Genomic DNA, 27,475 nt, shown 5'->3' on the forward strand with positions numbered 1-27,475 from the left:
AATTGCACAGTAGTTGTCACCATTTGAATTTACTTGGTTTTAGTATTACGAACTTTCTATAGGTTTGCGACAAACTCTAGAAGAGCCTGGAGTCGGTAAAACATCAGAACTTTAATCTGAGGGTCCAGGGTTCAAGTTCCTGTTCGGGCGAGTGTCTTTTAAGCAATGTGTCGTTTTTGTGAAATGGAACATAGTGCAGAGTGGGAAAATCACAAACTGTTTAAGAATGTACACCTTCAACCAAGAGGCAAATTAAATGTATTTCATCAAGAGACACTAAATGTCAAGCTTTTCAGTTCATACTTTTAGTGATAGAGAGATTTTCCAACTTTAGTAATTGCACAGTAACTAGTAGTTGTCATCATTTGAAATGACTTGTTTTTTGTATTACGAACTTTCTGCATTTTTGCGACCTATCACAGAAGACCCTGGATAGCTCAGTCGGTAGAGCATCAGACTTTTAATCTGAGGGTCCAGGGTTCAAGTTCCTGTTCGGGTGAGTGTCTTTTAAGCAATGTGTCAATTTGTGAAATGGAACATAGTGCAGAGTGGGAAAATCACAAACTGTTTAAGAATGTACACCTTCAACCAAGAGGCAAATTAAATGTATTTCATCAAGAGACACTAAATGTCAAGCTTTTCAGTTCATACTTTTAGTGATAGAGAGATTTTCCTACTTTAGTAATTGCACAGTAACTAGTAGTTGTCATCATTTGATATGACTTGTTTTTTGTATTACGAACTTTCTGCATTTTTGCGACCTATCACAGAAGAGCCTGGATAGCTCAGTCGGTAGAGCATCTGACTTTTAATCTGAGGGTCCAGGGTTCAAGGGTCTGTTCGGGCGAGTGTCTTTTAAGCAATGTGTCATTTTGTGAAATGGAACATAGTGCAGAGTGGGAAAATCACAAACTGTTTAAGAATGTACACCTTCAACCAAGAGGCAAATTAAATGTATTTCACCAATAGACACTAAATGTCAAGCTATTCATATCAAACTTTTAGTGATAGAGAGATTTTCCTACTTTAGTAATTGCACAGTAGTTGTCACCATTTGAATTTACTTGGTTTTAGCATTACGAACTTTCTATAGGTTTGCGACAAACTCCAGAAGAGCCTGGAGTCGGTAAAACATCAGAACTTTAATCTGAGGGTCCAGGGTTCAAGTTCCTGTTCGGGCGAGTGTCTTTTAAGCAATGTGTCGTTTTTGTGAAATGGAACATAGTGCAGAGTGGGAAAATCACAAACTGTTTAAGAATGTACACCTTCAACCAAGAGGCAAATTAAATGTATTTCATCAAGAGACACTAAATGTCAAGCTTTTCAGTTCATACTTTTAGTGATAGAGAGATTTTCCTACTTTAGTAATTGCACAGTAACTAGTAGTTGTCATCATTTGATATGACTTGTTTTTTGTATTACGAACTTTCTGCATTTTTGCGACCTATCACAGAAGAGCCTGGATAGCTCAGTCGATAGAGCATCAGACTTTTAATCTGAGGGTCCAGGGTTCAAGTCCCTGTTCGGGTGAGTGTCTTTTAAGCAATGTGTCAATTTGTGAAATGGAACATAGTGCAGAGTGGGAAAATCACAAACTGTTTAAGAATGTACACCTTCAACCAAGAGGCAAATTAAATGTATTTCATCAAGAGACACTAAATGTCAAGCTTTTCATTTCATACTTTTAGTGATAGAGAGATTTTCCAACTTTAGTAATTGCACAGTAACTAGTAGTTGTCATCATTTGATATGACTTGTTTTTTGTATTACGAACTTTCTGCATTTTTGCGACCTATCACAGAAGAGCCTGGATAGCTCAGTCGGTAGAGCATCTGACTTTTAATCTGAGGGTCCAGGGTTCAAGGGTCTGTTCGGGCGAGTGTCTTTTAAGCAATGTGTCATTTTGTGAAATGGAACATAGTGCAGAGTGGGAAAATCACAAACTGTTTAAGAATGTACACCTTCAACCAAGAGGCAAATTAAATGTATTTCACCAATAGACACTAAATGTCAAGCTATTCATATCAAACTTTTAGTGATAGAGAGATTTTCCTACTTTAGTAATTGCACAGTAGTTGTCACCATTTGAATTTACTTGGTTTTAGCATTACGAACTTTCTATAGGTTTGCGACAAACTCCAGAAGAGCCTGGAGTCGGTAAAACATCAGAACTTTAATCTGAGGGTCCAGGGTTCAAGTCCCTGTTCGGCCGAGTGTCTTTTAAGCAATGTGTCGTTTTTGTGAAATGGAACATAGTGCAGAGTGGGAAAATCACAAACTGTTTAAGAATGTACACCTTCAACCAAGAGGCAAATTAAATGTATTTCATCAATAGACACTAAATGTCAAGCTATTCAGATAATACTTTTAGTGATAGAGAGATTTTCCAACTTTAGTAATTGCACAGTAACTAGTAGTTGTCATCATTTGATATGACTTGTTTTTTGTATTACGAACTTTCTGCATTTTTGCGACCTATCACAGAAGATCCTGGATAGCTCAGTCGGTAGAGCATCAGACTTTTAATCTGAGGGTCCAGGGTTCAAGTCCCTGTTCGGGCGATTGTCTTTTAAGCAATGTGTCATTTTGTGAAATGGAACATAGTGCAGAGTGGGAAAATCACAAACTGTTTAAGAATGTACACCTTCAACCAAGAGGCAAATTAAATGTATTTCATCAATAGACACTAAATGTCAAGCTATTCATATCATACTTTTAGTGATAGAGAGACTTTCCTACTTTAGTAATTGCACAGTAGTTATCACCATTTGAATTTACTTGTTTTTGTATTACGAACTTTCTATAGGTTTGCGACAGACTCCAGAAGAGCCTGGAGTCGGTAAAACATCAGAACTTTAATCTGAGGGTCCAGGGTTCAAGTCCCTGTTCGGGCGAGTGTCTTTTAAGCAATGTGTCGTTTTTGTGAAATGGAACATAGTGCAGAGTGGGAAAATCACAAACTGTTTAAGAATGTACACCTTCAACCAAGAGGCAAATTAAATGTATTTCATCAAGAGACACTAAATGTCAAGCTTTTCAGTTCATACTTTTAGTGATAGAGAGATTTTCCTACTTTAGTAATTGCACAGTAACTAGTAGTTGTCATCATTTGAAATGACTTGTTTTTTGTATTACGAACTTTCTGCATTTTTGCGACCTATCACAGAAGAGCCTGGATAGCTCAGTCGGTAGAGCATCTGACTTTGAATCTGAGGGTCCAGGGTTCAAGGGTCTGTTCGGGCGAGTGTCTTTTAAGCAATGTGTCATTTTGTGAAATGGAACATAGTGCAGAGTGGGAAAATCACAAACTGTTTAAGAATGTACACCTTCAACCAAGAGGCAAATTAAATGTATTTCACCAATAGACACTAAATGTCAAGCTATTCATATCATACTTTTAGTGATAGAGAGATTTTCCTACTTTAGTAATTGCACAGTAACTAGTAGTTGTCATCATTTGAAATGACTTGTTTTTTGTATTACGAACTTTCTGCATTTTTGCGACCTATCACAGAAGAGCCTGGATAGCTCAGTCGGTAGAGCATCTGACTTTGAATCTGAGGGTCCAGGGTTCAAGGGTCTGTTCAGGCGAGTGTCTTTTAAGCAATGTGTCATTTTGTGAAATGGAACATAGTGCAGAGTGGGAAAATCACAAACTGTTTAAGAATGTACACCTTCAACCAAGAGGCAAATTAAATGTATTTCACCAATAGACACTAAATGTCAAGCTATTCATATCATACTTTTAGTGATAGAGAGATTTTCCTACTTTAGTAATTGCACAGTAGTTGTCACCATTTGAATTTACTTGGTTTTAGTATTACGAACTTTCTATAGGTTTGCGACAGACTCCAGAAGAGCCTGGAGTCGGTAAAACATCAGAACTTTAATCTGGGGGTCCAGGGTTCAAGTTCCTGTTCGGGCGAGTGTCTTTTAAGCAATGTGTCGTTTTTGTGAAATGGAACATAGTGCAGAGTGGGAAAATCACAAACTGTTTAAGAATGTACACCTTCAACCAAGAGGCAAATTAAATGTATTTCATCAAGAGACACTAAATGTCAAGCTTTTCAGTTCATACTTTTAGTGATAGAGAGATTTTCCTACTTTAGTAATTGCACAGTAACTAGTAGTTGTCATCATTTGATATGACTTGTTTTTTGTATTACGAACTTTCTGCATTTTTGCGACCTATCACAGAAGAGCCTGGATAGCTCAGTCGGTAGAGCATCTGACTTTTAATCTGAGGGTCCAGGGTTAAAGGGTCTGTTCGGGCGAGTGTCTTTTAAGCAATGTGTCATTTTGTGAAATGGAACATAGTGCAGAGTGGGAAAATCACAAACTGTTTAAGAATGTACACCTTCAACCAAGAGGCAAATTAAATGTATTTCACCAATAGACACTAAATGTCAAGCTATTCATATCAAACTTTTAGTGATAGAGAGATTTTCCTACTTTAGTAATTGCACAGTAGTTGTCACCATTTGAATTTACTTGGTTTTAGTATTACGAACTTTCTATAGGTTTGCGACAAACTCTAGAAGAGCCTGGAGTCGGTAAAACATCAGAACTTTAATCTGAGGGTCCAGGGTTCAAGTTCCTGTTCGGGCGAGTGTCTTTTAAGCAATGTGTCGTTTTTGTGAAATGGAACATAGTGCAGAGTGGGAAAATCACAAACTGTTTAAGAATGTACACCTTCAACCAAGAGGCAAATTAAATGTATTTCATCAAGAGACACTAAATGTCAAGCTTTTCAGTTCATACTTTTAGTGATAGAGAGATTTTCCAACTTTAGTAATTGCACAGTAACTAGTAGTTGTCATCATTTGAAATGACTTGTTTTTTGTATTACGAACTTTCTGCATTTTTGCGACCTATCACAGAAGAGCCTGGATAGCTCAGTCGGTAGAGCATCTGACTTTGAATCTGAGGGTCCAGGGTTCAAGGGTCTGTTCGGGCGAGTGTCTTTTAAGCAATGTGTCATTTTGTGAAATGGAACATAGTGCAGAGTGGGAAAATCACAAACTGTTTAAGAATGTACACCTTCAACCAAGAGGCAAATTAAATGTATTTCACCAATAGACACTAAATGTCAAGCTATTCATATCATACTTTTAGTGATAGAGAGATTTTCCTACTTTAGTAATTGCACAGTAGTTGTCACCATTTGAATTTACTTGGTTTTAGTATTACGAACTTTCTATAGGTTTGCGACAGACTCCAGAAGAGCCTGGAGTCGGTAAAACATCAGAACTTTAATCTGGGGGTCCAGGGTTCAAGTTCCTGATCGGGCGAGTGTCTTTTAAGCAATGTGTCGTTTTTGTGAAATGGAACATAGTGCAGAGTGGGAAAATCACAAACTGTTTAAGAATGTACACCTTCAACCAAGAGGCAAATTAAATGTATTTCATCAAGAGACACTAAATGTCAAGCTTTTCAGTTCATACTTTTAGTGATAGAGAGATTTTCCTACTTTAGTAATTGCACAGTAACTAGTAGTTGTCATCATTTGATATGACTTGTTTTTTGTATTACGAACTTTCTGCATTTTTGCGACCTATCACAGAAGAGCCTGGATAGCTCAGTCGGTAGAGCATCTGACTTTTAATCTGAGGGTCCAGGGTTAAAGGGTCTGTTCGGGCGAGTGTCTTTTAAGCAATGTGTCATTTTGTGAAATGGAACATAGTGCAGAGTGGGAAAATCACAAACTGTTTAAGAATGTACACCTTCAACCAAGAGGCAAATTAAATGTATTTCACCAATAGACACTAAATGTCAAGCTATTCATATCAAACTTTTAGTGATAGAGAGATTTTCCTACTTTAGTAATTGCACAGTAGTTGTCACCATTTGAATTTACTTGGTTTTAGTATTACGAACTTTCTATAGGTTTGCGACAAACTCTAGAAGAGCCTGGAGTCGGTAAAACATCAGAACTTTAATCTGAGGGTCCAGGGTTCAAGTTCCTGTTCGGGCGAGTGTCTTTTAAGCAATGTGTCGTTTTTGTGAAATGGAACATAGTGCAGAGTGGGAAAATCACAAACTGTTTAAGAATGTACACCTTCAACCAAGAGGCAAATTAAATGTATTTCATCAAGAGACACTAAATGTCAAGCTTTTCAGTTCATACTTTTAGTGATAGAGAGATTTTCCAACTTTAGTAATTGCACAGTAACTAGTAGTTGTCATCATTTGAAATGACTTGTTTTTTGTATTACGAACTTTCTGCATTTTGCGACCTATCACAGAAGACCCTGGATAGCTCAGTCGGTAGAGCATCAGACTTTTAATCTGAGGGTCCAGGGTTCAAGTTCCTGTTCGGGTGAGTGTCTTTTAAGCAATGTGTCAATTTGTGAAATGGAACATAGTGCAGAGTGGGAAAATCACAAACTGTTTAAGAATGTACACCTTCAACCAAGAGGCAAATTAAATGTATTTCATCAAGAGACACTAAATGTCAATCTTTTCAGTTCATACTTTTAGTGATAGAGAGATTTTCCTACTTTAGTAATTGCACAGTAACTAGTAGTTGTCATCATTTGATATGACTTGTTTTTTGTATTATGAACTTTCTGCATTTTTGCGACCTATCACAGAAGAGCCTGGATAGCTCAGTCGGTAGAGCATCTGACTTTTAATCTGAGGGTCCAGGGTTCAAGGGTCTGTTCGGGCGAGTGTCTTTTAAGCAATGTGTCATTTTGTGAAATGGAACATAGTGCAGAGTGGGAAAATCACAAACTGTTTAAGAATGTACACCTTCAACCAAGAGGCAAATTAAATGTATTTCACAAATAGACACTAAATGTCAAGCTATTCATATCAAACTTTTAGTGATAGAGAGATTTTCCTACTTTAGTAATTGCACAGTAGTTGTCACCATTTGAATTTACTTGGTTTTAGCATTACGAACTTTCTATAGGTTTGCGACAAACTCCAGAAGAGCCTGGAGTCGGTAAAACATCAGAACTTTAATCTGAGGGTCCAGGGTTCAAGTTCCTGTTCGGGCGAGTGTCTTTTAAGCAATGTGTCGTTTTTGTGAAATGGAACATAGTGCAGAGTGGGAAAATCACAAACTGTTTAAGAATGTACACCTTCAACCAAGAGGCAAATTAAATGTATTTCATCAAGAGACACTAAATGTCAAGCTTTTCAGTTCATACTTTTAGTGATAGAGAGATTTTCCTACTTTAGTAATTGCACAGTAACTAGTAGTTGTCATCATTTGAAATGACTTGTTTTTTGTATTACGAACTTTCTGCATTTTTGCGACCTATCACAGAAGAGCCTGGATAGCTCAGTCGGTAGAGCATCTGACTTTGAATCTGAGGGTCCAGGGTTCAAGGGTCTGTTCGGGCGAGTGTCTTTTAAGCAATGTGTCATTTTGTGAAATGGAACATAGTGCAGAGTGGGAAAATCACAAACTGTTTAAGAATGTACACCTTCAACCAAGAGGCAAATTAAATGTATTTCACCAATAGACACTAAATGTCAAGCTATTCATATCATACTTTTAGTGATAGAGAGATTTTCCTACTTTAGTAATTGCACAGTAGTTGTCACCATTTGAATTTACTTGGTTTTAGTATTACGAACTTTCTATAGGTTTGCGACAGACTCCAGAAGAGCCTGGAGTCGGTAAAACATCAGAACTTTAATCTGGGGGTCCAGGGTTCAAGTTCCTGTTCGGGCGAGTGTCTTTTAAGCAATGTGTCGTTTTTGTGAAATGGAACATAGTGCAGAGTGGGAAAATCACAAACTGTTTAAGAATGTACACCTTCAACCAAGAGGCAAATTAAATGTATTTCATCAAGAGACACTAAATGTCAAGCTTTTCAGTTCATACTTTTAGTGATAGAGAGATTTTCCTACTTTAGTAATTGCACAGTAACTAGTAGTTGTCATCATTTGATATGACTTGTTTTTTGTATTACGAACTTTCTGCATTTTTGCGACCTATCACAGAAGAGCCTGGATAGCTCAGTCGGTAGAGCATCTGACTTTTAATCTGAGGGTCCAGGGTTAAAGGGTCTGTTCGGGCGAGTGTCTTTTAAGCAATGTGTCATTTTGTGAAATGGAACATAGTGCAGAGTGGGAAAATCACAAACTGTTTAAGAATGTACACCTTCAACCAAGAGGCAAATTAAATGTATTTCACCAATAGACACTAAATGTCAAGCTATTCATATCAAACTTTTAGTGATAGAGAGATTTTCCTACTTTAGTAATTGCACAGTAGTTGTCACCATTTGAATTTACTTGGTTTTAGTATTACGAACTTTCTATAGGTTTGCGACAAACTCTAGAAGAGCCTGGAGTCGGTAAAACATCAGAACTTTAATCTGAGGGTCCAGGGTTCAAGTTCCTGTTCGGGCGAGTGTCTTTTAAGCAATGTGTCGTTTTTGTGAAATGGAACATAGTGCAGAGTGGGAAAATCACAAACTGTTTAAGAATGTACACCTTCAACCAAGAGGCAAATTAAATGTATTTCATCAAGAGACACTAAATGTCAAGCTTTTCAGTTCATACTTTTAGTGATAGAGAGATTTTCCAACTTTAGTAATTGCACAGTAACTAGTAGTTGTCATCATTTGAAATGACTTGTTTTTTGTATTACGAACTTTCTGCATTTTTGCGACCTATCACAGAAGAGCCTGGATAGCTCAGTCGGTAGAGCATCTGACTTTGAATCTGAGGGTCCAGGGTTCAAGGGTCTGTTCGGGCGAGTGTCTTTTAAGCAATGTGTCATTTTGTGAAATGGAACATAGTGCAGAGTGGGAAAATCACAAACTGTTTAAGAATGTACACCTTCAACCAAGAGGCAAATTAAATGTATTTCACCAATAGACACTAAATGTCAAGCTATTCATATCATACTTTTAGTGATAGAGAGATTTTCCTACTTTAGTAATTGCACAGTAGTTGTCACCATTTGAATTTACTTGGTTTTAGTATTACGAACTTTCTATAGGTTTGCGACAGACTCCAGAAGAGCCTGGAGTCGGTAAAACATCAGAACTTTAATCTGGGGGTCCAGGGTTCAAGTTCCTGATCGGGCGAGTGTCTTTTAAGCAATGTGTCGTTTTTGTGAAATGGAACATAGTGCAGAGTGGGAAAATCACAAACTGTTTAAGAATGTACACCTTCAACCAAGAGGCAAATTAAATGTATTTCATCAAGAGACACTAAATGTCAAGCTTTTCAGTTCATACTTTTAGTGATAGAGAGATTTTCCTACTTTAGTAATTGCACAGTAACTAGTAGTTGTCATCATTTGATATGACTTGTTTTTTGTATTACGAACTTTCTGCATTTTTGCGACCTATCACAGAAGAGCCTGGATAGCTCAGTCGGTAGAGCATCTGACTTTTAATCTGAGGGTCCAGGGTTAAAGGGTCTGTTCGGGCGAGTGTCTTTTAAGCAATGTGTCATTTTGTGAAATGGAACATAGTGCAGAGTGGGAAAATCACAAACTGTTTAAGAATGTACACCTTCAACCAAGAGGCAAATTAAATGTATTTCACCAATAGACACTAAATGTCAAGCTATTCATATCAAACTTTTAGTGATAGAGAGATTTTCCTACTTTAGTAATTGCACAGTAGTTGTCACCATTTGAATTTACTTGGTTTTAGTATTACGAACTTTCTATAGGTTTGCGACAAACTCTAGAAGAGCCTGGAGTCGGTAAAACATCAGAACTTTAATCTGAGGGTCCAGGGTTCAAGTTCCTGTTCGGGCGAGTGTCTTTTAAGCAATGTGTCGTTTTTGTGAAATGGAACATAGTGCAGAGTGGGAAAATCACAAACTGTTTAAGAATGTACACCTTCAACCAAGAGGCAAATTAAATGTATTTCATCAAGAGACACTAAATGTCAAGCTTTTCAGTTCATACTTTTAGTGATAGAGAGATTTTCCAACTTTAGTAATTGCACAGTAACTAGTAGTTGTCATCATTTGAAATGACTTGTTTTTTGTATTACGAACTTTCTGCATTTTGCGACCTATCACAGAAGACCCTGGATAGCTCAGTCGGTAGAGCATCAGACTTTTAATCTGAGGGTCCAGGGTTCAAGTTCCTGTTCGGGTGAGTGTCTTTTAAGCAATGTGTCAATTTGTGAAATGGAACATAGTGCAGAGTGGGAAAATCACAAACTGTTTAAGAATGTACACCTTCAACCAAGAGGCAAATTAAATGTATTTCATCAAGAGACACTAAATGTCAATCTTTTCAGTTCATACTTTTAGTGATAGAGAGATTTTCCTACTTTAGTAATTGCACAGTAACTAGTAGTTGTCATCATTTGATATGACTTGTTTTTTGTATTATGAACTTTCTGCATTTTTGCGACCTATCACAGAAGAGCCTGGATAGCTCAGTCGGTAGAGCATCTGACTTTTAATCTGAGGGTCCAGGGTTCAAGGGTCTGTTCGGGCGAGTGTCTTTTAAGCAATGTGTCATTTTGTGAAATGGAACATAGTGCAGAGTGGGAAAATCACAAACTGTTTAAGAATGTACACCTTCAACCAAGAGGCAAATTAAATGTATTTCACAAATAGACACTAAATGTCAAGCTATTCATATCAAACTTTTAGTGATAGAGAGATTTTCCTACTTTAGTAATTGCACAGTAGTTGTCACCATTTGAATTTACTTGGTTTTAGCATTACGAACTTTCTATAGGTTTGCGACAAACTCCAGAAGAGCCTGGAGTCGGTAAAACATCAGAACTTTAATCTGAGGGTCCAGGGTTCAAGTTCCTGTTCGGGCGAGTGTCTTTTAAGCAATGTGTCGTTTTTGTGAAATGGAACATAGTGCAGAGTGGGAAAATCACAAACTGTTTAAGAATGTACACCTTCAACCAAGAGGCAAATTAAATGTATTTCATCAAGAGACACTAAATGTCAAGCTTTTCAGTTCATACTTTTAGTGATAGAGAGATTTTCCTACTTTAGTAATTGCACAGTAACTAGTAGTTGTCATCATTTGAAATGACTTGTTTTTTGTATTACGAACTTTCTGCATTTTTGCGACCTATCACAGAAGAGCCTGGATAGCTCAGTCGGTAGAGCATCTGACTTTGAATCTGAGGGTCCAGGGTTCAAGGGTCTGTTCGGGCGAGTGTCTTTTAAGCAATGTGTCATTTTGTGAAATGGAACATAGTGCAGAGTGGGAAAATCACAAACTGTTTAAGAATGTACACCTTCAACCAAGAGGCAAATTAAATGTATTTCACCAATAGACACTAAATGTCAAGCTATTCATATCATACTTTTAGTGATAGAGAGATTTTCCTACTTTAGTAATTGCACAGTAGTTGTCACCATTTGAATTTACTTGGTTTTAGTATTACGAACTTTCTATAGGTTTGCGACAGACTCCAGAAGAGCCTGGAGTCGGTAAAACATCAGAACTTTAATCTGGGGGTCCAGGGTTCAAGTTCCTGTTCGGGCGAGTGTCTTTTAAGCAATGTGTCGTTTTTGTGAAATGGAACATAGTGCAGAGTGGGAAAATCACAAACTGTTTAAGAATGTACACCTTCAACCAAGAGGCAAATTAAATGTATTTCATCAAGAGACACTAAATGTCAAGCTTTTCAGTTCATACTTTTAGTGATAGAGAGATTTTCCTACTTTAGTAATTGCACAGTAACTAGTAGTTGTCATCATTTGATATGACTTGTTTTTTGTATTACGAACTTTCTGCATTTTTGCGACCTATCACAGAAGAGCCTGGATAGCTCAGTCGGTAGAGCATCTGACTTTTAATCTGAGGGTCCAGGGTTAAAGGGTCTGTTCGGGCGAGTGTCTTTTAAGCAATGTGTCATTTTGTGAAATGGAACATAGTGCAGAGTGGGAAAATCACAAACTGTTTAAGAATGTACACCTTCAACCAAGAGGCAAATTAAATGTATTTCACCAATAGACACTAAATGTCAAGCTATTCATATCAAACTTTTAGTGATAGAGAGATTTTCCTACTTTAGTAATTGCACAGTAGTTGTCACCATTTGAATTTACTTGGTTTTAGTATTACGAACTTTCTATAGGTTTGCGACAAACTCTAGAAGAGCCTGGAGTCGGTAAAACATCAGAACTTTAATCTGAGGGTCCAGGGTTCAAGTTCCTGTTCGGGCGAGTGTCTTTTAAGCAATGTGTCGTTTTTGTGAAATGGAACATAGTGCAGAGTGGGAAAATCACAAACTGTTTAAGAATGTACACCTTCAACCAAGAGGCAAATTAAATGTATTTCATCAAGAGACACTAAATGTCAAGCTTTTCAGTTCATACTTTTAGTGATAGAGAGATTTTCCAACTTTAGTAATTGCACAGTAACTAGTAGTTGTCATCATTTGAAATGACTTGTTTTTTGTATTACGAACTTTCTGCATTTTTGCGACCTATCACAGAAGACCCTGGATAGCTCAGTCGGTAGAGCATCAGACTTTTAATCTGAGGGTCCAGGGTTCAAGTTCCTGTTCGGGTGAGTGTCTTTTAAGCAATGTGTCAATTTGTGAAATGGAACATAGTGCAGAGTGGGAAAATCACAAACTGTTTAAGAATGTACACCTTCAACCAAGAGGCAAATTAAATGTATTTCATCAAGAGACACTAAATGTCAATCTTTTCAGTTCATACTTTTAGTGATAGAGAGATTTTCCTACTTTAGTAATTGCACAGTAACTAGTAGTTGTCATCATTTGATATGACTTGTTTTTTGTATTATGAACTTTCTGCATTTTTGCGACCTATCACAGAAGAGCCTGGATAGCTCAGTCGGTAGAGCATCTGACTTTTAATCTGAGGGTCCAGGGTTCAAGGGTCTGTTCGGGCGAGTGTCTTTTAAGCAATGTGTCATTTTGTGAAATGGAACATAGTGCAGAGTGGGAAAATCACAAACTGTTTAAGAATGTACACCTTCAACCAAGAGGCAAATTAAATGTATTTCACAAATAGACACTAAATGTCAAGCTATTCATATCAAACTTTTAGTGATAGAGAGATTTTCCTACTTTAGTAATTGCACAGTAGTTGTCACCATTTGAATTTACTTGGTTTTAGCATTACGAACTTTCTATAGGTTTGCGACAAACTCCAGAAGAGCCTGGAGTCGGTAAAACATCAGAACTTTAATCTGAGGGTCCAGGGTTCAAGTTCCTGTTCGGGCGAGTGTCTTTTAAGCAATGTGTCGTTTTTGTGAAATGGAACATAGTGCAGAGTGGGAAAATCACAAACTGTTTAAGAATGTACACCTTCAACCAAGAGGCAAATTAAATGTATTTCATCAAGAGACACTAAATGTCAAGCTTTTCAGTTCATACTTTTAGTGATAGAGAGATTTTCCTACTTTAGTAATTGCACAGTAACTAGTAGTTGTCATCATTTGATATGACTTGTTTTTTGTATTACGAACTTTCTGCATTTTTGCGACCTATCACAGAAGAGCCTGGATAGCTCAGTCGATAGAGCATCAGACTTTTAATCTGAGGGTCCAGGGTTCAAGTCCCTGTTCGGGTGAGTGTCTTTTAAGCAATGTGTCAATTTGTGAAATGGAACATAGTGCAGAGTGGGAAAATCACAAACTGTTTAAGAATGTACACCTTCAACCAAGAGGCAAATTAAATGTATTTCATCAAGAGACACTAAATGTCAAGCTTTTCAGTTCATACTTTTAGTGATAGAGAGATTTTCCAACTTTAGTAATTGCACAGTAACTAGTAGTTGTCATCATTTGATATGACTTGTTTTTTGTATTACGAACTTTCTGCATTTTTGCGACCTATCACAGAAGAGCCTGGATAGCTCAGTCGGTAGAGCATCTGACTTTTAATCTGAGGGTCCAGGGTTCAAGGGTCTGTTCGGGCGAGTGTCTTTTAAGCAATGTGTCATTTTGTGAAATGGAACATAGTGCAGAGTGGGAAAATCACAAACTGTTTAAGAATGTACACCTTCAACCAAGAGGCAAATTAAATGTATTTCACCAATAGACACTAAATGTCAAGCTATTCATATCAAACTTTTAGTGATAGAGAGATTTTCCTACTTTAGTAATTGCACAGTAGTTGTCACCATTTGAATTTACTTGGTTTTAGCATTACGAACTTTCTATAGGTTTGCGACAAACTCCAGAAGAGCCTGGAGTCGGTAAAACATCAGAACTTTAATCTGAGGGTCCAGGGTTCAAGTCCCTGTTCGGCCGAGTGTCTTTTAAGCAATGTGTCGTTTTTGTGAAATGGAACATAGTGCAGAGTGGGAAAATCACAAACTGTTTAAGAATGTACACCTTCAACCAAGAGGCAAATTAAATGTATTTCATCAATAGACACTAAATGTCAAGCTATTCAGATAATACTTTTAGTGATAGAGAGATTTTCCAACTTTAGTAATTGCACAGTAACTAGTAGTTGTCATCATTTGATATGACCTGTTTTTTGTATTACGAACTTTCTGCATTTTTGCGACCTATCACAGAAGATCCTGGATAGCTCAGTCGGTAGAGCATCAGACTTTTAATCTGAGGGTCCAGGGTTCAAGTCCCTGTTCGGGCGATTGTCTTTTAAGCAATGTGTCATTTTGTGAAATGGAACATAGTGCAGAGTGGGAAAATCACAAACTGTTTAAGAATGTACACCTTCAACCAAGAGGCAAATTAAATGTATTTCATCAATAGACACTAAATGTCAAGCTATTCATATCATACTTTTAGTGATAGAGAGACTTTCCTACTTTAGTAATTGCACAGTAGTTATCACCATTTGAATTTACTTGTTTTTGTATTACGAACTTTCTATAGGTTTGCGACAGACTCCAGAAGAGCCTGGAGTCGGTAAAACATCAGAACTTTAATCTGAGGGTCCAGGGTTCAAGTCCCTGTTCGGGCGAGTGTCTTTTAAGCAATGTGTCGTTTTTGTGAAATGGAACATAGTGCAGAGTGGGAAAATCACAAACTGTTTAAGAATGTACACCTTCAACCAAGAGGCAAATTAAATGTATTTCATCAAGAGACACTAAATGTCAAGCTTTTCAGTTCATACTTTTAGTGATAGAGAGATTTTCCTACTTTAGTAATTGCACAGTAACTAGTAGTTGTCATCATTTGAAATGACTTGTTTTTTGTATTACGAACTTTCTGCATTTTTGCGACCTATCACAGAAGAGCCTGGATAGCTCAGTCGGTAGAGCATCTGACTTTGAATCTGAGGGTCCAGGGTTCAAGGGTCTGTTCGGGCGAGTGTCTTTTAAGCAATGTGTCATTTTGTGAAATGGAACATAGTGCAGAGTGGGAAAATCACAAACTGTTTAAGAATGTACACCTTCAACCAAGAGGCAAATTAAATGTATTTCACCAATAGACACTAAATGTCAAGCTATTCATATCATACTTTTAGTGATAGAGAGATTTTCCTACTTTAGTAATTGCACAGTAGTTGTCACCATTTGAATTTACTTGGTTTTAGTATTACGAACTTTCTATAGGTTTGCGACAGACTCCAGAAGAGCCTGGAGTCGGTAAAACATCAGAACTTTAATCTGGGGGTCCAGGGTTCAAGTTCCTGTTCGGGCGAGTGTCTTTTAAGCAATGTGTCGTTTTTGTGAAATGGAACATAGTGCAGAGTGGGAAAATCACAAACTGTTTAAGAATGTACACCTTCAACCAAGAGGCAAATTAAATGTATTTCATCAAGAGACACTAAATGTCAAGCTTTTCAGTTCATACTTTTAGTGATAGAGAGATTTTCCTACTTTAGTAATTGCACAGTAACTAGTAGTTGTCATCATTTGATATGACTTGTTTTTTGTATTACGAACTTTCTGCATTTTTGCGACCTATCACAGAAGAGCCTGGATAGCTCAGTCGGTAGAGCATCTGACTTTTAATCTGAGGGTCCAGGGTTAAAGGGTCTGTTCGGGCGAGTGTCTTTTAAGCAATGTGTCATTTTGTGAAATGGAACATAGTGCAGAGTGGGAAAATCACAAACTGTTTAAGAATGTACACCTTCAACCAAGAGGCAAATTAAATGTATTTCACCAATAGACACTAAATGTCAAGCTATTCATATCAAACTTTTAGTGATAGAGAGATTTTCCTACTTTAGTAATTGCACAGTAGTTGTCACCATTTGAATTTACTTGGTTTTAGTATTACGAACTTTCTATAGGTTTGCGACAAACTCTAGAAGAGCCTGGAGTCGGTAAAACATCAGAACTTTAATCTGAGGGTCCAGGGTTCAAGTTCCTGTTCGGGCGAGTGTCTTTTAAGCAATGTGTCGTTTTTGTGAAATGGAACATAGTGCAGAGTGGGAAAATCACAAACTGTTTAAGAATGTACACCTTCAACCAAGAGGCAAATTAAATGTATTTCATCAAGAGACACTAAATGTCAAGCTTTTCAGTTCATACTTTTAGTGATAGAGAGATTTTCCAACTTTAGTAATTGCACAGTAACTAGTAGTTGTCATCATTTGAAATGACTTGTTTTTTGTATTACGAACTTTCTGCATTTTTGCGACCTATCACAGAAGAGCCTGGATAGCTCAGTCGGTAGAGCATCTGACTTTGAATCTGAGGGTCCAGGGTTCAAGGGTCTGTTCGGGCGAGTGTCTTTTAAGCAATGTGTCATTTTGTGAAATGGAACATAGTGCAGAGTGGGAAAATCACAAACTGTTTAAGAATGTACACCTTCAACCAAGAGGCAAATTAAATGTATTTCACCAATAGACACTAAATGTCAAGCTATTCATATCATACTTTTAGTGATAGAGAGATTTTCCTACTTTAGTAATTGCACAGTAGTTGTCACCATTTGAATTTACTTGGTTTTAGTATTACGAACTTTCTATAGGTTTGCGACAGACTCCAGAAGAGCCTGGAGTCGGTAAAACATCAGAACTTTAATCTGGGGGTCCAGGGTTCAAGTTCCTGTTCGGGCGAGTGTCTTTTAAGCAATGTGTCGTTTTTGTGAAATGGAACATAGTGCAGAGTGGGAAAATCACAAACTGTTTAAGAATGTACACCTTCAACCAAGAGGCAAATTAAATGTATTTCATCAAGAGACACTAAATGTCAAGCTTTTCAGTTCATACTTTTAGTGATAGAGAGATTTTCCTACTTTAGTAATTGCACAGTAACTAGTAGTTGTCATCATTTGATATGACTTGTTTTTTGTATTACGAACTTTCTGCATTTTTGCGACCTATCACAGAAGAGCCTGGATAGCTCAGTCGGTAGAGCATCTGACTTTTAATCTGAGGGTCCAGGGTTAAAGGGTCTGTTCGGGCGAGTGTCTTTTAAGCAATGTGTCATTTTGTGAAATGGAACATAGTGCAGAGTGGGAAAATCACAAACTGTTTAAGAATGTACACCTTCAACCAAGAGGCAAATTAAATGTATTTCACCAATAGACACTAAATGTCAAGCTATTCATATCAAACTTTTAGTGATAGAGAGATTTTCCTACTTTAGTAATTGCACAGTAGTTGTCACCATTTGAATTTACTTGGTTTTAGTATTACGAACTTTCTATAGGTTTGCGACAAACTCTAGAAGAGCCTGGAGTCGGTAAAACATCAGAACTTTAATCTGAGGGTCCAGGGTTCAAGTTCCTGTTCGGGCGAGTGTCTTTTAAGCAATGTGTCGTTTTTGTGAAATGGAACATAGTGCAGAGTGGGAAAATCACAAACTGTTTAAGAATGTACACCTTCAACCAAGAGGCAAATTAAATGTATTTCATCAAGAGACACTAAATGTCAAGCTTTTCAGTTCATACTTTTAGTGATAGAGAGATTTTCCAACTTTAGTAATTGCACAGTAACTAGTAGTTGTCATCATTTGAAATGACTTGTTTTTTGTATTACGAACTTTCTGCATTTTTGCGACCTATCACAGAAGACCCTGGATAGCTCAGTCGGTAGAGCATCAGACTTTTAATCTGAGGGTCCAGGGTTCAAGTTCCTGTTCGGGTGAGTGTCTTTTAAGCAATGTGTCAATTTGTGAAATGGAACATAGTGCAGAGTGGGAAAATCACAAACTGTTTAAGAATGTACACCTTCAACCAAGAGGCAAATTAAATGTATTTCATCAAGAGACACTAAATGTCAATCTTTTCAGTTCATACTTTTAGTGATAGAGAGATTTTCCTACTTTAGTAATTGCACAGTAACTAGTAGTTGTCATCATTTGATATGACTTGTTTTTTGTATTATGAACTTTCTGCATTTTTGCGACCTATCACAGAAGAGCCTGGATAGCTCAGTCGGTAGAGCATCTGACTTTTAATCTGAGGGTCCAGGGTTCAAGGGTCTGTTCGGGCGAGTGTCTTTTAAGCAATGTGTCATTTTGTGAAATGGAACATAGTGCAGAGTGGGAAAATCACAAACTGTTTAAGAATGTACACCTTCAACCAAGAGGCAAATTAAATGTATTTCACCAATAGACACTAAATGTCAAGCTATTCATATCAAACTTTTAGTGATAGAGAGATTTTCCTACTTTAGTAATTGCACAGTAGTTGTCACCATTTGAATTTACTTGGTTTTAGCATTACGAACTTTCTATAGGTTTGCGACAAACTCCAGAAGAGCCTGGAGTCGGTAAAACATCAGAACTTTAATCTGAGGGTCCAGGGTTCAAGTTCCTGTTCGGGCGAGTGTCTTTTAAGCAATGTGTCGTTTTTGTGAAATGGAACATAGTGCAGAGTGGGAAAATCACAAACTGTTTAAGAATGTACACCTTCAACCAAGAGGCAAATTAAATGTATTTCATCAAGAGACACTAAATGTCAAGCTTTTCAGTTCATACTTTTAGTGATAGAGAGATTTTCCTACTTTAGTAATTGCACAGTAACTAGTAGTTGTCATCATTTGATATGACTTGTTTTTTGTATTACGAACTTTCTGCATTTTTGCGACCTATCACAGAAGAGCCTGGATAGCTCAGTCGATAGAGCATCAGACTTTTAATCTGAGGGTCCAGGGTTCAAGTCCCTGTTCGGGTGAGTGTCTTTTAAGCAATGTGTCAATTTGTGAAATGGAACATAGTGCAGAGTGGGAAAATCACAAACTGTTTAAGAATGTACACCTTCAACCAAGAGGCAAATTAAATGTATTTCATCAAGAGACACTAAATGTCAAGCTTTTCAGTTCATACTTTTAGTGATAGAGAGATTTTCCAACTTTAGTAATTGCACAGTAACTAGTAGTTGTCATCATTTGATATGACTTGTTTTTTGTATTACGAACTTTCTGCATTTTTGCGACCTATCACAGAAGAGCCTGGATAGCTCAGTCGGTAGAGCATCTGACTTTTAATCTGAGGGTCCAGGGTTCAAGGGTCTGTTCGGGCGAGTGTCTTTTAAGCAATGTGTCATTTTGTGAAATGGAACATAGTGCAGAGTGGGAAAATCACAAACTGTTTAAGAATGTACACCTTCAACCAAGAGGCAAATTAAATGTATTTCATCAAGAGACACTAAATGTCAATCTTTTCAGTTCATACTTTTAGTGATAGAGAGATTTTCCTACTTTAGTAATTGCACAGTAACTAGTAGTTGTCATCATTTGATATGACTTGTTTTTTGTATTATGAACTTTCTGCATTTTTGCGACCTATCACAGAAGAGCCTGGATAGCTCAGTCGGTAGAGCATCTGACTTTTAATCTGAGGGTCCAGGGTTCAAGGGTCTGTTCGGGCGAGTGTCTTTTAAGCAATGTGTCATTTTGTGAAATGGAACATAGTGCAGAGTGGGAAAATCACAAACTGTTTAAGAATGTACACCTTCAACCAAGAGGCAAATTAAATGTATTTCACAAATAGACACTAAATGTCAAGCTATTCATATCAAACTTTTAGTGATAGAGAGATTTTCCTACTTTAGTAATTGCACAGTAGTTGTCACCATTTGAATTTACTTGGTTTTAGCATTACGAACTTTCTATAGGTTTGCGACAAACTCCAGAAGAGCCTGGAGTCGGTAAAACATCAGAACTTTAATCTGAGGGTCCAGGGTTCAAGTTCCTGTTCGGGCGAGTGTCTTTTAAGCAATGTGTCGTTTTTGTGAAATGGAACATAGTGCAGAGTGGGAAAATCACAAACTGTTTAAGAATGTACACCTTCAACCAAGAGGCAAATTAAATGTATTTCATCAAGAGACACTAAATGTCAAGCTTTTCAGTTCATACTTTTAGTGATAGAGAGATTTTCCTACTTTAGTAATTGCACAGTAACTAGTAGTTGTCATCATTTGATATGACTTGTTTTTTGTATTATGAACTTTCTGCATTTTTGCGACCTATCACAGAAGAGCCTGGATAGCTCAGTCGGTAGAGCATCTGACTTTTAATCTGAGGGTCCAGGGTTCAAGGGTCTGTTCGGGCGAGTGTCTTTTAAGCAATGTGTCATTTTGTGAAATGGAACATAGTGCAGAGTGGCAAAATCACAAACTGTTTAAGAATGTACACCTTCAACCAAGAGGCAAATTAAATGTATTTCACAAATAGACACTAAATGTCAAGCTATTCATATCAAACTTTTAGTGATAGAGAGATTTTCCTACTTTAGTAATTGCACAGTAGTTGTCACCATTTGAATTTACTTGGTTTTAGCATTACGAACTTTCTATAGGTTTGCGACAAACTCCAGAAGAGCCTGGAGTCGGTAAAACATCAGAACTTTAATCTGAGGGTCCAGGGTTCAAGTTCCTGTTCGGGCGAGTGTCTTTTAAGCAATGTGTCGTTTTTGTGAAATGGAACATAGTGCAGAGTGGGAAAATCACAAACTGTTTAAGAATGTACACCTTCAACCAAGAGGCAAATTAAATGTATTTCATCAAGAGACACTAAATGTCAAGCTTTTCAGTTCATACTTTTAGTGATAGAGAGATTTTCCTACTTTAGTAATTGCACAGTAACTAGTAGTTGTCATCATTTGATATGACTTGTTTTTTGTATTACGAACTTTCTGCATTTTTGCGACCTATCACAGAAGAGCCTGGATAGCTCAGTCGATAGAGCATCAGACTTTTAATCTGAGGGTCCAGGGTTCAAGTCCCTGTTCGGGTGAGTGTCTTTTAAGCAATGTGTCAATTTGTGAAATGGAACATAGTGCAGAGTGGGAAAATCACAAACTGTTTAAGAATGTACACCTTCAACCAAGAGGCAAATTAAATGTATTTCATCAAGAGACACTAAATGTCAAGCTTTTCAGTTCATACTTTTAGTGATAGAGAGATTTTCCAACTTTAGTAATTGCACAGTAACTAGTAGTTGTCATCATTTGATATGACTTGTTTTTTGTATTACGAACTTTCTGCATTTTTGCGACCTATCACAGAAGAGCCTGGATAGCTCAGTCGGTAGAGCATCTGACTTTTAATCTGAGGGTCCAGGGTTCAAGGGTCTGTTCGGGCGAGTGTCTTTTAAGCAATGTGTCATTTTGTGAAATGGAACATAGTGCAGAGTGGGAAAATCACAAACTGTTTAAGAATGTACACCTTCAACCAAGAGGCAAATTAAATGTATTTCACCAATAGACACTAAATGTCAAGCTATTCATATCAAACTTTTAGTGATAGAGAGATTTTCCTACTTTAGTAATTGCACAGTAGTTGTCACCATTTGAATTTACTTGGTTTTAGCATTACGAACTTTCTATAGGTTTGCGACAAACTCCAGAAGAGCCTGGAGTCGGTAAAACATCAGAACTTTAATCTGAGGGTCCAGGGTTCAAGTCCCTGTTCGGCCGAGTGTCTTTTAAGCAATGTGTCGTTTTTGTGAAATGGAACATAGTGCAGAGTGGGAAAATCACAAACTGTTTAAGAATGTACACCTTCAACCAAGAGGCAAATTAAATGTATTTCATCAATAGACACTAAATGTCAAGCTATTCATATCATACTTTTAGTGATAGAGAGACTTTCCTACTTTAGTAATTGCACAGTAGTTATCACCATTTGAATTTACTTGTTTTTGTATTACGAACTTTCTATAGGTTTGCGACAGACTCCAGAAGAGCCTGGAGTCGGTAAAACATCAGAACTTTAATCTGAGGGTCCAGGGTTCAAGTCCCTGTTCGGGCGAGTGTCTTTTAAGCAATGTGTCGTTTTTGTGAAATGGAACATAGTGCAGAGTGGGAAAATCACAAACTGTTTAAGAATGTACACCTTCAACCAAGAGGCAAATTAAATGTATTTCATCAAGAGACACTAAATGTCAAGCTTTTCAGTTCATACTTTTAGTGATAGAGAGATTTTCCTACTTTAGTAATTGCACAGTAACTAGTAGTTGTCATCATTTGAAATGACTTGTTTTTTGTATTACGAACTTTCTGCATTTTTGCGACCTATCACAGAAGAGCCTGGATAGCTCAGTCGGTAGAGCATCTGACTTTGAATCTGAGGGTCCAGGGTTCAAGGGTCTGTTCGGGCGAGTGTCTTTTAAGCAATGTGTCATTTTGTGAAATGGAACATAGTGCAGAGTGGGAAAATCACAAACTGTTTAAGAATGTACACCTTCAACCAAGAGGCAAATTAAATGTATTTCACCAATAGACACTAAATGTCAAGCTATTCATATCATACTTTTAGTGATAGAGAGATTTTCCTACTTTAGTAATTGCACAGTAGTTGTCACCATTTGAATTTACTTGGTTTTAGTATTACGAACTTTCTATAGGTTTGCGACAGACTCCAGAAGAGCCTGGAGTCGGTAAAACATCAGAACTTTAATCTGGGGGTCCAGGGTTCAAGTTCCTGTTCGGGCGAGTGTCTTTTAAGCAATGTGTCGTTTTTGTGAAATGGAACATAGTGCAGAGTGGGAAAATCACAAACTGTTTAAGAATGTACACCTTCAACCAAGAGGCAAATTAAATGTATTTCATCAAGAGACACTAAATGTCAAGCTTTTCAGTTCATACTTTTAGTGATAGAGAGATTTTCCTACTTTAGTAATTGCACAGTAACTAGTAGTTGTCATCATTTGATATGACTTGTTTTTTGTATTACGAACTTTCTGCATTTTTGCGACCTATCACAGAAGAGCCTGGATAGCTCAGTCGGTAGAGCATCTGACTTTTAATCTGAGGGTCCAGGGTTAAAGGGTCTGTTCGGGCGAGTGTCTTTTAAGCAATGTGTCATTTTGTGAAATGGAACATAGTGCAGAGTGGGAAAATCACAAACTGTTTAAGAATGTACACCTTCAACCAAGAGGCAAATTAAATGTATTTCACCAATAGACACTAAATGTCAAGCTATTCATATCAAACTTTTAGTGATAGAGAGATTTTCCTACTTTAGTAATTGCACAGTAGTTGTCACCATTTGAATTTACTTGGTTTTAGTATTACGAACTTTCTATAGGTTTGCGACAAACTCTAGAAGAGCCTGGAGTCGGTAAAACATCAGAACTTTAATCTGAGGGTCCAGGGTTCAAGTTCCTGTTCGGGCGAGTGTCTTTTAAGCAATGTGTCGTTTTTGTGAAATGGAACATAGTGCAGAGTGGGAAAATCACAAACTGTTTAAGAATGTACACCTTCAACCAAGAGGCAAATTAAATGTATTTCATCAAGAGACACTAAATGTCAAGCTTTTCAGTTCATACTTTTAGTGATAGAGAGATTTTCCAACTTTAGTAATTGCACAGTAACTAGTAGTTGTCATCATTTGAAATGACTTGTTTTTTGTATTACGAACTTTCTGCATTTTTGCGACCTATCACAGAAGAGCCTGGATAGCTCAGTCGGTAGAGCATCTGACTTTGAATCTGAGGGTCCAGGGTTCAAGGGTCTGTTCGGGCGAGTGTCTTTTAAGCAATGTGTCATTTTGTGAAATGGAACATAGTGCAGAGTGGGAAAATCACAAACTGTTTAAGAATGTACACCTTCAACCAAGAGGCAAATTAAATGTATTTCACCAATAGACACTAAATGTCAAGCTATTCATATCATACTTTTAGTGATAGAGAGATTTTCCTACTTTAGTAATTGCACAGTAGTTGTCACCATTTGAATTTACTTGGTTTTAGTATTACGAACTTTCTATAGGTTTGCGACAGACTCCAGAAGAGCCTGGAGTCGGTAAAACATCAGAACTTTAATCTGGGGGTCCAGGGTTCAAGTTCCTGTTCGGGCGAGTGTCTTTTAAGCAATGTGTCGTTTTTGTGAAATGGAACATAGTGCAGAGTGGGAAAATCACAAACTGTTTAAGAATGTACACCTTCAACCAAGAGGCAAATTAAATGTATTTCATCAAGAGACACTAAATGTCAAGCTTTTCAGTTCATACTTTTAGTGATAGAGAGATTTTCCTACTTTAGTAATTGCACAGTAACTAGTAGTTGTCATCATTTGATATGACTTGTTTTTTGTATTACGAACTTTCTGCATTTTTGCGACCTATCACAGAAGAGCCTGGATAGCTCAGTCGGTAGAGCATCTGACTTTTAATCTGAGGGTCCAGGGTTAAAGGGTCTGTTCGGGCGAGTGTCTTTTAAGCAATGTGTCATTTTGTGAAATGGAACATAGTGCAGAGTGGGAAAATCACAAACTGTTTAAGAATGTACACCTTCAACCAAGAGGCAAATTAAATGTATTTCACCAATAGACACTAAATGTCAAGCTATTCATATCAAACTTTTAGTGATAGAGAGATTTTCCTACTTTAGTAATTGCACAGTAGTTGTCACCATTTGAATTTACTTGGTTTTAGTATTACGAACTTTCTATAGGTTTGCGACAAACTCTAGAAGAGCCTGGAGTCGGTAAAACATCAGAACTTTAATCTGAGGGTCCAGGGTTCAAGTTCCTGTTCGGGCGAGTGTCTTTTAAGCAATGTGTCGTTTTTGTGAAATGGAACATAGTGCAGAGTGGGAAAATCACAAACTGTTTAAGAATGTACACCTTCAACCAAGAGGCAAATTAAATGTATTTCATCAAGAGACACTAAATGTCAAGCTTTTCAGTTCATACTTTTAGTGATAGAGAGATTTTCCAACTTTAGTAATTGCACAGTAACTAGTAGTTGTCATCATTTGAAATGACTTGTTTTTTGTATTACGAACTTTCTGCATTTTTGCGACCTATCACAGAAGACCCTGGATAGCTCAGTCGGTAGAGCATCAGACTTTTAATCTGAGGGTCCAGGGTTCAAGTTCCTGTTCGGGTGAGTGTCTTTTAAGCAATGTGTCAATTTGTGAAATGGAACATAGTGCAGAGTGGGAAAATCACAAACTGTTTAAGAATGTACACCTTCAACCAAGAGGCAAATTAAATGTATTTCATCAAGAGACACTAAATGTCAATCTTTTCAGTTCATACTTTTAGTGATAGAGAGATTTTCCTACTTTAGTAATTGCACAGTAACTAGTAGTTGTCATCATTTGATATGACTTGTTTTTTGTATTATGAACTTTCTGCATTTTTGCGACCTATCACAGAAGATCCTGGATAGCTCAGTCGGTAGAGCATCTGACTTTTAATCTGAGGGTCCAGGGTTCAAGGGTCTGTTCGGGCGAGTGTCTTTTAAGCAATGTGTCATTTTGTGAAATGGAACATAGTGCAGAGTGGGAAAATCACAAACTGTTTAAGAATGTACACCTTCAACCAAGAGGCAAATTAAATGTATTTCACCAATAGACACTAAATGTCAAGCTATTCATATCAAACTTTTAGTGATAGAGAGATTTTCCTACTTTAGTAATTGCACAGTAGTTGTCACCATTTGAATTTACTTGGTTTTAGCATTACGAACTTTCTATAGGTTTGCGACAAACTCCAGAAGAGCCTGGAGTCGGTAAAACATCAGAACTTTAATCTGAGGGTCCAGGGTTCAAGTTCCTGTTCGGGCGAGTGTCTTTTAAGCAATGTGTCGTTTTTGTGAAATGGAACATAGTGCAGAGTGGGAAAATCACAAACTGTTTAAGAATGTACACCTTCAACCAAGAGGCAAATTAAATGTATTTCATCAAGAGACACTAAATGTCAAGCTTTTCAGTTCATACTTTTAGTGATAGAGAGATTTTCCTACTTTAGTAATTGCACAGTAACTAGTAGTTGTCATCATTTGATATGACTTGTTTTTTGTATTACGAACTTTCTGCATTTTTGCGACCTATCACAGAAGAGCCTGGATAGCTCAGTCGATAGAGCATCAGACTTTTAATCTGAGGGTCCAGGGTTCAAGTCCCTGTTCGGGTGAGTGTCTTTTAAGCAATGTGTCAATTTGTGAAATGGAACATAGTGCAGAGTGGGAAAATCACAAACTGTTTAAGAATGTACACCTTCAACCAAGAGGCAAATTAAATGTATTTCATCAAGAGACACTAAATGTCAAGCTTTTCAGTTCATACTTTTAGTGATAGAGAGATTTTCCAACTTTAGTAATTGCACAGTAACTAGTAGTTGTCATCATTTGATATGACTTGTTTTTTGTATTACGAACTTTCTGCATTTTTGCGACCTATCACAGAAGAGCCTGGATAGCTCAGTCGGTAGAGCATCTGACTTTTAATCTGAGGGTCCAGGGTTCAAGGGTCTGTTCGGGCGAGTGTCTTTTAAGCAATGTGTCATTTTGTGAAATGGAACATAGTGCAGAGTGGGAAAATCACAAACTGTTTAAGAATGTACACCTTCAACCAAGAGGCAAATTAAATGTATTTCACCAATAGACACTAAATGTCAAGCTATTCATATCAAACTTTTAGTGATAGAGAGATTTTCCTACTTTAGTAATTGCACAGTAGTTGTCACCATTTGAATTTACTTGGTTTTAGCATTACAAACTTTCTATAGGTTTGCGACAAACTCCAGAAGAGCCTGGAGTCGGTAAAACATCAGAACTTTAATCTGAGGGTCCAGGGTTCAAGTCCCTGTTCGGCCGAGTGTCTTTTAAGCAATGTGTCGTTTTTGTGAAATGGAACATAGTGCAGAGTGGGAAAATCACAAACTGTTTAAGAATGTACACCTTCAACCAAGAGGCAAATTAAATGTATTTCATCAATAGACACTAAATGTCAAGCTATTCAGATAATACTTTTAGTGATAGAGAGATTTTCCAACTTTAGTAATTGCACAGTAACTAGTAGTTGTCATCATTTGATATGACTTGTTTTTTGTATTACGAACTTTCTGCATTTTTGCGACCTATCACAGAAGATCCTGGATATCTCAGTCGGTAGAGCATCAGACTTTTAATCTGAGGGTCCAGGGTTCAAGTCCCTGTTCGGGCGATTGTCTTTTAAGCAATGTGTCATTTTGTGAAATGGAACATAGTGCAGAGTGGGAAAATCACAAACTGTTTAAGAATGTACACCTTCAACCAAGAGGCAAATTAAATGTATTTCATCAATAGCCACTAAATGTCAAGCTATTCATATCATACTTTTAGTGATAGAGAGACTTTCCTACTTTAGTAATTGCACAGTAGTTATCACCATTTGAATTTACTTGTTTTTGTATTACGAACTTTCTATAGGTTTGCGACAGACTCCAGAAG

At 37.3% G+C, this 27,475-nt stretch overlaps 10 non-coding genes across 10 annotated transcripts; all 10 read left to right on the top strand.

The window, feature by feature from the left end:
• The first annotated feature begins 3,170 nt into the window (after window positions 1–3,170).
• On the top strand, window positions 3,171–3,243 carry TRNAQ-UUG (transfer RNA glutamine (anticodon UUG)). Its single transcript has one exon. It is a non-coding gene; the product is annotated as a tRNA-Gln (tRNA).
• Window positions 3,244–3,518: 275 nt separating this feature from the next.
• TRNAQ-UUG (transfer RNA glutamine (anticodon UUG)) lies at window positions 3,519–3,591 on the top strand. Its single transcript has one exon. It is a non-coding gene; the product is annotated as a tRNA-Gln (tRNA).
• Window positions 3,592–4,884: 1,293 nt separating this feature from the next.
• Window positions 4,885–4,957, top strand: TRNAQ-UUG (transfer RNA glutamine (anticodon UUG)). The gene has a single exon. It is a non-coding gene; the product is annotated as a tRNA-Gln (tRNA).
• Window positions 4,958–7,280: 2,323 nt separating this feature from the next.
• On the top strand, window positions 7,281–7,353 carry TRNAQ-UUG (transfer RNA glutamine (anticodon UUG)). Its single transcript has one exon. It is a non-coding gene; the product is annotated as a tRNA-Gln (tRNA).
• Window positions 7,354–8,646: 1,293 nt separating this feature from the next.
• On the top strand, window positions 8,647–8,719 carry TRNAQ-UUG (transfer RNA glutamine (anticodon UUG)). The gene has a single exon. It is a non-coding gene; the product is annotated as a tRNA-Gln (tRNA).
• Window positions 8,720–11,042: 2,323 nt separating this feature from the next.
• On the top strand, window positions 11,043–11,115 carry TRNAQ-UUG (transfer RNA glutamine (anticodon UUG)). The gene has a single exon. It is a non-coding gene; the product is annotated as a tRNA-Gln (tRNA).
• A 4,037-nt stretch (window positions 11,116–15,152) lies between these two features.
• On the top strand, window positions 15,153–15,225 carry TRNAQ-UUG (transfer RNA glutamine (anticodon UUG)). The gene has a single exon. It is a non-coding gene; the product is annotated as a tRNA-Gln (tRNA).
• A 1,293-nt stretch (window positions 15,226–16,518) lies between these two features.
• Window positions 16,519–16,591, top strand: TRNAQ-UUG (transfer RNA glutamine (anticodon UUG)). Its single transcript has one exon. It is a non-coding gene; the product is annotated as a tRNA-Gln (tRNA).
• Window positions 16,592–22,342: 5,751 nt separating this feature from the next.
• On the top strand, window positions 22,343–22,415 carry TRNAQ-UUG (transfer RNA glutamine (anticodon UUG)). Its single transcript has one exon. It is a non-coding gene; the product is annotated as a tRNA-Gln (tRNA).
• A 1,293-nt stretch (window positions 22,416–23,708) lies between these two features.
• On the top strand, window positions 23,709–23,781 carry TRNAQ-UUG (transfer RNA glutamine (anticodon UUG)). The gene has a single exon. It is a non-coding gene; the product is annotated as a tRNA-Gln (tRNA).
• The last annotated feature ends 3,694 nt before the right edge of the window (window positions 23,782–27,475 follow it).

This window comes from Taudactylus pleione, unplaced genomic scaffold (genome assembly GCF_031769625.1).
Source record: "Taudactylus pleione unplaced genomic scaffold, aTauple2 ptg000454l, whole genome shotgun sequence".
NCBI classification, from domain to species: domain Eukaryota; kingdom Metazoa; phylum Chordata; class Amphibia; order Anura; family Myobatrachidae; genus Taudactylus; species Taudactylus pleione.